Below are 10,262 nucleotides of genomic sequence, written 5' to 3'. Positions count from 1 at the left end.
AAGGCCATCGCGCTGCTGGAGACCCGCCTCAAGGGTTATGGAGGTAATAACTCCTACTGAGCCCCCAGAATTGGCAATGTAACTATATTATCTGAACTAACTGTGTTGTTGTATTTCCGACTTCTAGAAAAAATTGCCAATTGCCCCTCCATCGATACTCTTTCCGCCAAGATCGAGGTTCTAGAAGCTAAGAGTGAATCTCTCAAGAATTTCCTGAAGCAATCCTCCGAGGAGGATGCCAAGAAGAAGAAAGAACTCTTGGAGAAGCATGCCCAGAAAGTGGCGGATCTTGCTGAGAAGCTCAAGAAGAGCCAGCAGAGGATCCAGACCTTGGCGTCAAAGAACAAAAGTTATGAGGCGGAGGCGGCGGCTATCGACAAGATGATTTTCTGTAAGGACCTTTGTTTTGCTTTGACTCCGGCTTCCTCATACTTTTCTTTTGTCCGCGGAAGAAACTGATGATGCTTTTCACAGCGAGTCTTGGCTTTGAATGGTCAAAAGAATCGACCCTCAAAAGGACTGAAGCATATGAGGAGGCGCAGAGTTCCATTGATAACCTCTTCGAGGCATGTCGCGGGGACGCCAAATCACTATCCTTGAAGAGAGCCGGAACCGCGGTGATGGACACCATGACCAAGCTGATAAAGCAGGTGCCGGAGCTCATCAAGGATTGGCAGGAGTCTTCCGCCCGCGGAGTTGCTTCCCTCGTGTTGGCGACGTGCAAAGCGCACTTCCCAACCATGAATTTTGCAGATGTTGCACGCGGAGCACCCAAGGGCACCAACATGAGAGCTCTTCTCGCGGAGACCCAGGGATATGAACGGCTTTTTGTCGGACGAGTTAATCACTCGTTCTGGTACAACAAGCACGATCTTCCCGAAGGTTTCACTGACGCGGAGGATGAAGATGAAGAAGAAGGTGCCGAGGAGGGCGACGAGGAAGGCTCCGGGTCAAGCGCTGATCATGTCGAGGAGGACTCCGGCGACGACTCTGGCGATGGCTCCGCCTATGTTGCTTCTGATGAGGATCAATCCTCCGAGTGAACTCTGTAGAACAATTGAACAGATGTATCATTTTGGCCCCAGAGTGGGTTTGTAAAATAACTTAAATTCTTAAGTAGCTAGGGACGAAACACTTATGCGTGGGCGGAAAAAACTTATCCTACTATCCGTTTTATATTTGCATGTTTCGTTTGTTGAAAGCAAGTGTTGGTTTTTATGTTTTCCGGCTTGATCATTTGACCTTCCGCGAGCCGGAGGACCGTTAGCCGGAGATGCTCGCCAGCGGCGATGAAGCCCAATGGCGCTTTGTCAATAACCGCGGAAACAAGCCCCCAACGTAGGTGCCGGAAGTCGCTACCAGGAATCCATGAGCTCGCAACGAAAAGCATTTCCGCCGGAAAACTTAAGCTCACGTCCTAAAGGACGATTTTGAAAAAAATCACAACTTTCATACACGCCTAGGCGGAAAGATCCAGCTCTGCGGTTTTAGTCGGAAAACATACACGATCCAAAAATGAACAAGTAAAGGAGGTAAAAGACTCAAAGAGTGAACCAGATGATTTATTTCATTGATCATGTATCATAAATATTACAAGGTATGTAATGCAAATTTTGCTAAGTGTGGAAAGGATGTAGCTGTGCTATATTCCATGGACGGTCTGTTTATCCGGATCCTCTCGCTTGTGTTTCCGGTACCATTTAGCAGGTCTATCTTTTAACTCCCGGAAATCGACGAGGTAGTACGATCCGTTGTGAAGCACTTTGCTGACGACAAAAGGTCCTTCCCATGGAGATTGCAACTTGTGGTCTTTCACCTGACGAAGTCAGAGGACTAGGTCTCCGGCCATGAACGAGCGATTCCGAACTCGACGGCTATGATAGCGTCGGAGCTTCTGCTGGTAGATGGTGGAGCGTTGGTCAGCTAAATTCCGAGCTTCTTCGATCAGGTCCACAGAAAGCTGTCGAGCCTCGTCAGCAGTTTCTTCATTGTAGGCGGAAACTCACGGCGAATCGTGGATGATGTCGGAGGGGAGCACGGCTTCGGATCCATATACCAGAAAAAATGGGGTATATCCGGTTGACCTGTTCGGGGTAGTACTTAAACTCCACATAACTGAGTCTAACTCATCAGCCCAAGCTCCGGCTACGCGTCGTAGCGGTTCTTCAAGGCGTGGTTTGATTCCGGATAATATGAGGCCGTTGGCTCTTTCGACCTGACCATTGGATTGTGGGTGAGCCACAGATGCGAGGTCAAGCCGGATCCCTACATCATGGCAATAATCCTTCAATTCTCCTTGTGCAAAGTTCGTGCCATTGTCTGTGATTATGCTGTGTGGGATGCCGAATCTTGTCACGAGGCTGCATACAAATTTTAGTGCCGTAGCACCATCGGCTTTTCTCACTGGCTTTGCCTCGATCCATTTGCTGAACTTGTCAACAGCGACCAGGAGGTACTCAAAACCGCCAGGAGATGATTTCTTTAATTTTCCAACCATATCGAGCCCCCAGACCCCGAACGGCCAGGTGATAGGTATGGTCTTCAGCTCTTGGGCTTGAGCGTTTGGTTGAGTAGCGTAGTTCTGACAACCTCGGCAAGTTTTTACTAGTTTATCAGCGTCTTCTTTAGCTGTGAGCTAGTAAAATCCGAGCCGAAAGGCTTTGGCAACGAGGGACCTGGGGGCGGCATGATGCCCGCAATCCCCTGCGTGGATCTCCCTGAGGATTTCAATGCCGTCTTGATTGGAGACGCATTTGAGAAATACCCCGGTTGCGCTTCGTTTGTAGAGTTGTCCATCAACTATTGTGTAGGATCTTGCTCGCCTTGTGATCTGTCGTGCGAGGACCTCATCCTCCGGCAACTTTCGGTCAATGAGGTAATCCAGGAACGGTTGTGTCCAAGCCGGAATGATAGCCATCACTTCTCTAGCCGGAGATACTGCCATATCCGGATTTTCCGGGTTAGCGCCCTTTATTGAGGGTATCCATAAGTGCTCCAGGAAAATGCCAGGCGGAATTGGTTTCCTGCCGGATCCGAGCTTGGATAGCATGTCTGCCGCTGTGTTATGTCTCGCCTAACGTACTTGACTTTGTATCCGAGGAAGCATTTGGCGATCTCGTCAACTTCGCCTCTGTAGGCCGCCATAACGGAGTTTCTGGCGTTCCAGGTTCCGGCTACTTGTGTTGGAGATATGCCCAAGAGGCAATAATAAAATGGTTATTATAATATATCTTTGTGTTTATGATAATGTTTATATACCATGCTATAATTGTATTAACTGAAACATTGATACATGTGTGTTATGTAAACAACAAGGAGTCCCTAGTAAGCCTCTTGTAAAACTAGCTTGTTGATTAATAGATGATCATGGTTTCGTGATCATGAACATTGGATGTTGTTAATAACAAGGTTATGTCATTATGTGAATGATGTAATGGACACACCCAATTAAGCGTAGCATAAGATCATGTCATTAAGTTCATTTGCAATAAGCTTTCGATACATAGTTACCTAATCCTTTCGACCATGAGATCATGTAAATCACTTATACCGGAAGGGTACTTTGATTACATCAAACGCCACTGCATAAATGGGTGGTTATAAAGGTGGGATTAGGTATTCGGAAAGTATGAGTTGAGGCATATGGATCAACAGTGGGATTTGTCCATCCCGATGACGGATAGATATACTCTGGGCCCTCTCGGTGGAATGTCGTCTAATTAGCTTGCAAGCATATGAATGGTTCATAAAGAGACCACATACCACGGTACGAGAAAAGAGTACTTGTCAGGAGACGAGGTTGAACAAGGTATAGAGATACCGATGATCAAACCTCGGACAAGTAAAATATCGCGTGACAAAGGGAATCGGTATCGTATGTGAATGGTTCATTCAATCACTAAAGTCATCGTTGAATATGTGGGAGCCATTATGGATCTCCAGATCCCGCTATTGGTTATTGGTCGGAGAGAAGTCTCAACCATGTCTGCATAGTTCACGAACCGTAGGGTGACACACTTAAGGTTTGATGTCGTTTAAGTAGATATGGAATATGGAATGGAGTTCGAAGTTTTGTTCGGAGTCTCGGATGGGATCCACGACATCACGAGGAGGTCCGGAATGGTCCGAAGAATAAGATTCATATATAGGAAGTCATATTCCAAGTTTGGAAATGATCCGGTGCATTTATGGCAGGTTCTAGAAGGTTCTAGAAAAGTCCGGAAGAAATCACCATGGAAAGTGGAGTCCCGGAGGGACTCCACCTTGCATGGCCAACCAAACCCTAAGGGGTGGAGTCCCAGGTGGACTCCACCATAGGTGGCCGGCCACCCCACCTAAGGGAAAGGTGGGAGTCCCACCTTGGGTAGGACTCCCCCCTTGAGTAGGTTTCCCACCTATGGGAGGTTTTGTTGTTGGGGTCTTATTCGAAGACTTGGACTACAACTCTTGGGGATTTCCACCTATATAATGAGGAGAAGAGGGAGGGGGCAGCCACTCTTGGCCGCACCACCTAGGGCTGCCCATGGCCGGCGCCCTAGCCACCCCCTCTCCCCAAACCCTAGCCTCTCCTCCTCCACATAATACTCCCGCAGCGCATAGGCGAAGCCCTGCCGGAGTTCTCCACCACCACTGCCACCACACCGTCGTGCTGCCGGGATTCTGAGGAGGATCTACTACTTCCGCTGCCCGTTGGAACGGGGAGAAGGACGTCGTCATCAAAACCATACGTGTGACCGAATACGGAGGTGCTGCCCGATTGTGGCACCGTCAAGATCTTCTACACGCTTTTGAAAGCGGCAAGTGATCGTCTACCGCAGCAACGAGAGCCTCCTCTCGTAGGCTTTGGAAATCTTCAAGGGTTAGTCTCGTTCATCCCCTCGTTGTTCCCATCTTCTAGATTGCATCTTGGCTTGGATTGCGTTCTCGCGGTAGGAAAATTTTTGTTTTCTATGCTACGAATCCCTACAGTGGTATCAGAGCCGTATCTATGCATAGATGGTTGCACGAGTAGAACACAATTGTTTTGTGGGCGTTGATGCTTATGTTATCTTTAGTTTGAGTACTTTGCATCTTTGTGGCATAGTGGGATGAAGCGGCTCGGGCTAACTTTACATGACCGCGTTCATAAGATTTGCTCCACGCTCGACATGCAACTTGTATTGCATAAGTGGCTTTGCGGGTGTCTGTCTCTCCTACTATAGTGAAGATTCAATTTACTCTTCTATTGACAACACTAGTATCACCGTTGTGGTTCATGTTCGTAGGTAGATTAGATCTCACTCGAAAAACCCTAAACCACATAAAATATGCAAACCAAATTAGAGACGTTTAACTTGTTTTTGCAGGGTTTGGTGATGTGATATGGCCATAATGTGATGTTGAATATGTATGAGATGATCATAATTGTATTGTGGCAACCGGCAAGAGCCTTATGGTTTTCTTTAAATTTCATGTTGAGTAGTATTTCAAAGTAGTTGTAATAGTTGCTACATGAGGTGAACAACCATGAAGACGGCGCCATGGACCTTGACGCTACACCGAAGATGATGGAGATCATGCCCGTTGATGATGGAGATCATGTCCGTGCTTTGGAGATGAAGATCGAAGGCGCAAAGACTAAAGGGCCATATCATATCACATATGAATTGCATGTGATGTTAATCCTTTATGCATCTTATTTTGCTTAGAATGCGACGGTAGCATTATAAGATGATCCCTCACATTAATATCAAGATAATAAAGTGTTCTCCCCTCGTATGCACCGTTGATATAGTTCGTCGTTTCGAAGCATCTCGTGATGATCGGATGTGATAGACTCAACGTTCACATACAACGGGTGTAAGCCATGTTGCACACGCGGAATACTTGGGTTTGCTTGACGAGCCTAGCATGTACAGACATGGCCTCGGGACAACGGAAACCGAAAGGTTGAACACGAGTCATATGAATGATATGATCAACATGTTGATGTTCACCATTGAAGCTACATCATCTCACGTGATGATTGGTTTTGGTGTAGTGGATATGGATCGTGTACCACTTAACAACTATGAGGGATGTTGTATTAAGTGGGAGTTCATTAGTAATTAGATTAAAACATGAACTAATTATCATAAACATAGTCTGAGTAGTATTTTGAATTAATTTTGTAGCATTGGCATCCGTTTTTCTGCCATGCGCTAGTCTTGTAATTGAGATAGAAATACTGTTAAAATCTGACAAGAAACTTTACGGACTGGTATCGTATTGTTCAAGAATCAAGAATTGTTTAAGTCCTATTGCAAGCTTTTAGTAAACCTCACATTGTTGATTCAAAGAGCTATGATTTCAATTAGTACCTAAAGTTATCTTGTCTCCATGAAACTTGAAGTTCAAATCTGTTTGAAAAAGTAAGGAGCTGAAAATTTAGTTTTCAGAAATAAGCAAGGTATAAGACATATGTGATATCTAAAGACCTTATTGCAAGATGATAGAATATAATCTAGTGAGACTACATAAACTCATAAGTTTTATGGGAATGTACGAAGGTTGAAGACGCCCGGCGTTCCAATCCTCCAACTAAGTTGGACACTAAAGATATTTGCATATCTATGAAATGATCGTCCCTAGTATGCACCGTTGCTAAGACTCGTTGTTTCGAAGCATCTCGTGATGATCGGGTGTTATAGATTCTACGAGTGCATGCAACGGGTGCAAGTCAGATTTGCACATGCGAATACTGAGGTTAAACTTTAAACGAGCCTAGCATGTACAGACATGGTCTCGGTAAGTCATCATGAAACAATGGATAAAATTATGAGTGAAATTGTTCATCATATTACAAGGTTACTAATAGTGAAATCCGGAACACTTGTCATATGATGATCAACTTCAAAGTAAGAACCTCAAGGTTATTGGTATTTGACCAACAAACCTAGAAGTTATTGAAGGTGAAGTGTTTTCTGAGAATGAGGAAAGCTAAAAGAGAAACAACAAAAGATATTTTGGCAGAAAGAAAGAAAAGACTAGAAAGTCTAGCTCAGGTGTATATAAATGATATACATGTTATGGATGTATTCCTCGTTTGGTCACACAATGAAATTCTTGGGTATTTGTACCATATTGGTTGGTATGAAGTGTCATACAAAACAACGTAATACAAGAATACAATGGCCTAAGTGACTGACAAGGAATATGATAGGAATGCACGTCTGGAACAAAAATAAAGTGTTATAATGTTCATCGTTGGCATTTTATCTAGCCCTTAGAATTTATAATAAAGAACTTAATAATTGTTATTTTGCTCTGGTCAAATGAAAACAATGAGTTGTTCAAATTATGGCATTACTCCTTGTACGATGGATAAGTTATTATAAATCTTAATGGTGAAACACACACACATAATACTGACGCTAAAATGCCATAAGGCAAATGATTCGAATTACACTTATTTCTGGAACCGCCATTTAGGTCATGTTAGAAAGGAGCGCATGAAGGAACTCCATGCAAATGGATTTTTGGAGTCATTTGATTTTTGAATCATTTGGCGCTTGCAAATCTTTTCTAAAGAGAATGACTAAAATACCTTTCATAGGCCAAGAGATTGAACGGACAACTAACTTAGTGGAAACATACATGATGATGTGTGAGGTTCACTGGGCATAGTTGTGTGCGGGAGATTCTTCTACTTCATGAAAACTCCCAACAATGAATTGAGTATATATGTGGATATATTTGATAAGGAAGAAGTTTGAAACATTTGAATGGATTCAAATAAATTTCAGCATGAAGTGGAAATCATCGTAATAGAAAAGTCAAATATCTATGATTGGATCATGGGGGAACTATTTGAATTACGAGTTTTTAGCGAACATCTAAGAGAGTTATGAAATTGTTCTACAACTCACATTTCTTGGAGTATCATAATGATGATGGAGTATCCGAGAGATGTATCCAAACCATGTTGGATCAATGATGAGATAAAATATTGATGCCATTATATTTTTGTGGATTATGCTTTAGAGACTACCGCTTTTACACTGAATAGAGCATCATCATGATCCGTTGAAATGACACCATACAAGTTATGGCATGGGTATGAACCCTAATAGTCCTTTCTTAAATTTTGGAATGCATAGCATAAAGTAAATAAGTTTACAACCAAAATCGGATGAATGTCTTTGTTGGTTATCCCACAGAATTGATTGGGAATTCTTTCCACTATGGAGACAAAGACAAAAGTGTTTGTCGATGTTTCTTACTTATTTCCAAGAAATTGTTTTTAGCGAAGTATTTGAGTGGGAGGACAATAGAACTTAATAAGTTTTATGAACCTGAGCATAATGATCAGAGTAGCGCAGCATCGGAATTGGTTCCGGAAGCGGCCACGACGATCATGGCTCCCATGTCTACAAAATGTTATAGTCATGGAGATCGAAGTACTTATTGAACCTTGTAGGTATGGTTTACTTTGTGATCAAATAAATGATTTGTGAACAAAGGATTGTTTTTTGAACAATGATAAACCAACTACATACAAAGAAGTTATGATGAGCCCTAACTCCGTTAAAATGGCTATACGCCATGAAATCCAAGATAGATGAATACTTTTTGAAAGTAAATGGATCTATAAAATTGATGGACTTGGATGGAATATCCTTGAATAAGCTCGACTTGTCGAAAAGTTGTTTACGACAAAGTTCAAAGAGTTGACTACGATAAGATTAGATCTTCCGTAGCAATGCTTATAGTCTATGTGGATTATTCTAGTAATCGCTACATATTTCTTTCATGAGATATGATAGTAGGATGGCAAAATACATTACTTAACAGAAGTGTGTATTAAAAGTGTATACAAGATACAACCAATTGTTTTGCTAGTCCGTGGAATACTAGATAGGTAAACGAACTTCAATTGGATGAAGTGAGTATCGCGGAGTTGGAATCTTCACCGGATGAAATAGTCAAAGAGTTTTGGATTTCATCAGAAACGATGAAGATGCTTGCATTTGCAAGAAATTAAGTGGGAGCACTGAGACATATAGTTGGTTATAAATGATGTAATTATATACTTGATTATAAAAGGTTTCATTGAGAATTAACTTCAACGAAAGAATATGGACAGAAACATATTTAGTGTCAAGATCTATGAAGAGAGATTGAAACACATAATAAGTTTAAGTCAAAGTACATAGAATGGATATTGAAGTAGTTCAATATAGAAATATTAAGAAGGTGTTCTTTTCATGTGAAGTTTTAACAAGACTTGAGTGTATCTGACACTAAATGAGTAAAAACACATGAGTGATTATGGATCACGAATAATATGTACACAATCAGATGTCCTGTGCTCTAAAATGTTACGAGCATATACCAGAATGATTCATGTGATGATCATTGGACGACAGTAAGAATATCCTTGAGTACTTTAGAAAAACCAAGGATATATATATAATTTTATATGGGGTAATGTCAAACAAATCTCTGTAAGGTGTTGCACCGATATTTGTTTGGTCACATATAAAAATGAAATTCAAATCTCAATTAGGCTAAGTATTGTTTAAAAGGTAACACAATTCTAGATTTAGAAGAGTTCTAAATATTGTGACGGATTCTACAAACATAGGCAAAGCATGACATTGTTTTGACAATGACTGAGGATGTTGAGTCGAGAAGTTCTTTGAGAACTTGGTGTAGTTTCGATAGTGTCAGAACTTTAAAGCTATATTGTATGTGACAATATTAGTGACATATTTCAGACCGCGGAATTAAGGTTCCACCAGAAGACCAAACATATTTAATGCCGACTCATTTGGAAAATGAGTAATGCGTTGAGACGCAAATGAATTGCAAAATACATACGTTTCTGAGCATGTCAGGTCCGTTGACTAAAACCTCTCCCGTGAGCAAAACATGATAAAGCACCGGAAGGCCAAGGTGTTATATCTTTACAAATGTAAACTAGATTATTGACTCTAGTGCAAGTGGGAGACTGTTGGAGATATGCCCAAGAGGCAATAATAAAATGGTTATTATAATATATCTTTGTGTTTATGATAATGTTTATATACCATGCTATAATTGTATTAACTGAAACATTGATACATGTGTGTTATGTAAACAACAAGGAGTCCCTAGTAAGCCTCTTGTAAAACTAGCTTGTTGATTAATAGATGATCATGGTTTCGTGATCATGAACATTGGATGTTATTAATAACAAGGTTATGTCATTATGTGAATGATGTAATGGACGGTTGCCTGCCAAAACCCACCGGCGAGTAGCG

This window comes from Lolium perenne, chromosome 4 (assembly GCF_019359855.2).
Source record: "Lolium perenne isolate Kyuss_39 chromosome 4, Kyuss_2.0, whole genome shotgun sequence".
In the NCBI taxonomy this organism is placed as follows: Eukaryota; Viridiplantae; Streptophyta; class Magnoliopsida; order Poales; family Poaceae; genus Lolium; species Lolium perenne.
Note: the sequence above shows the minus strand (reverse complement) of the source record.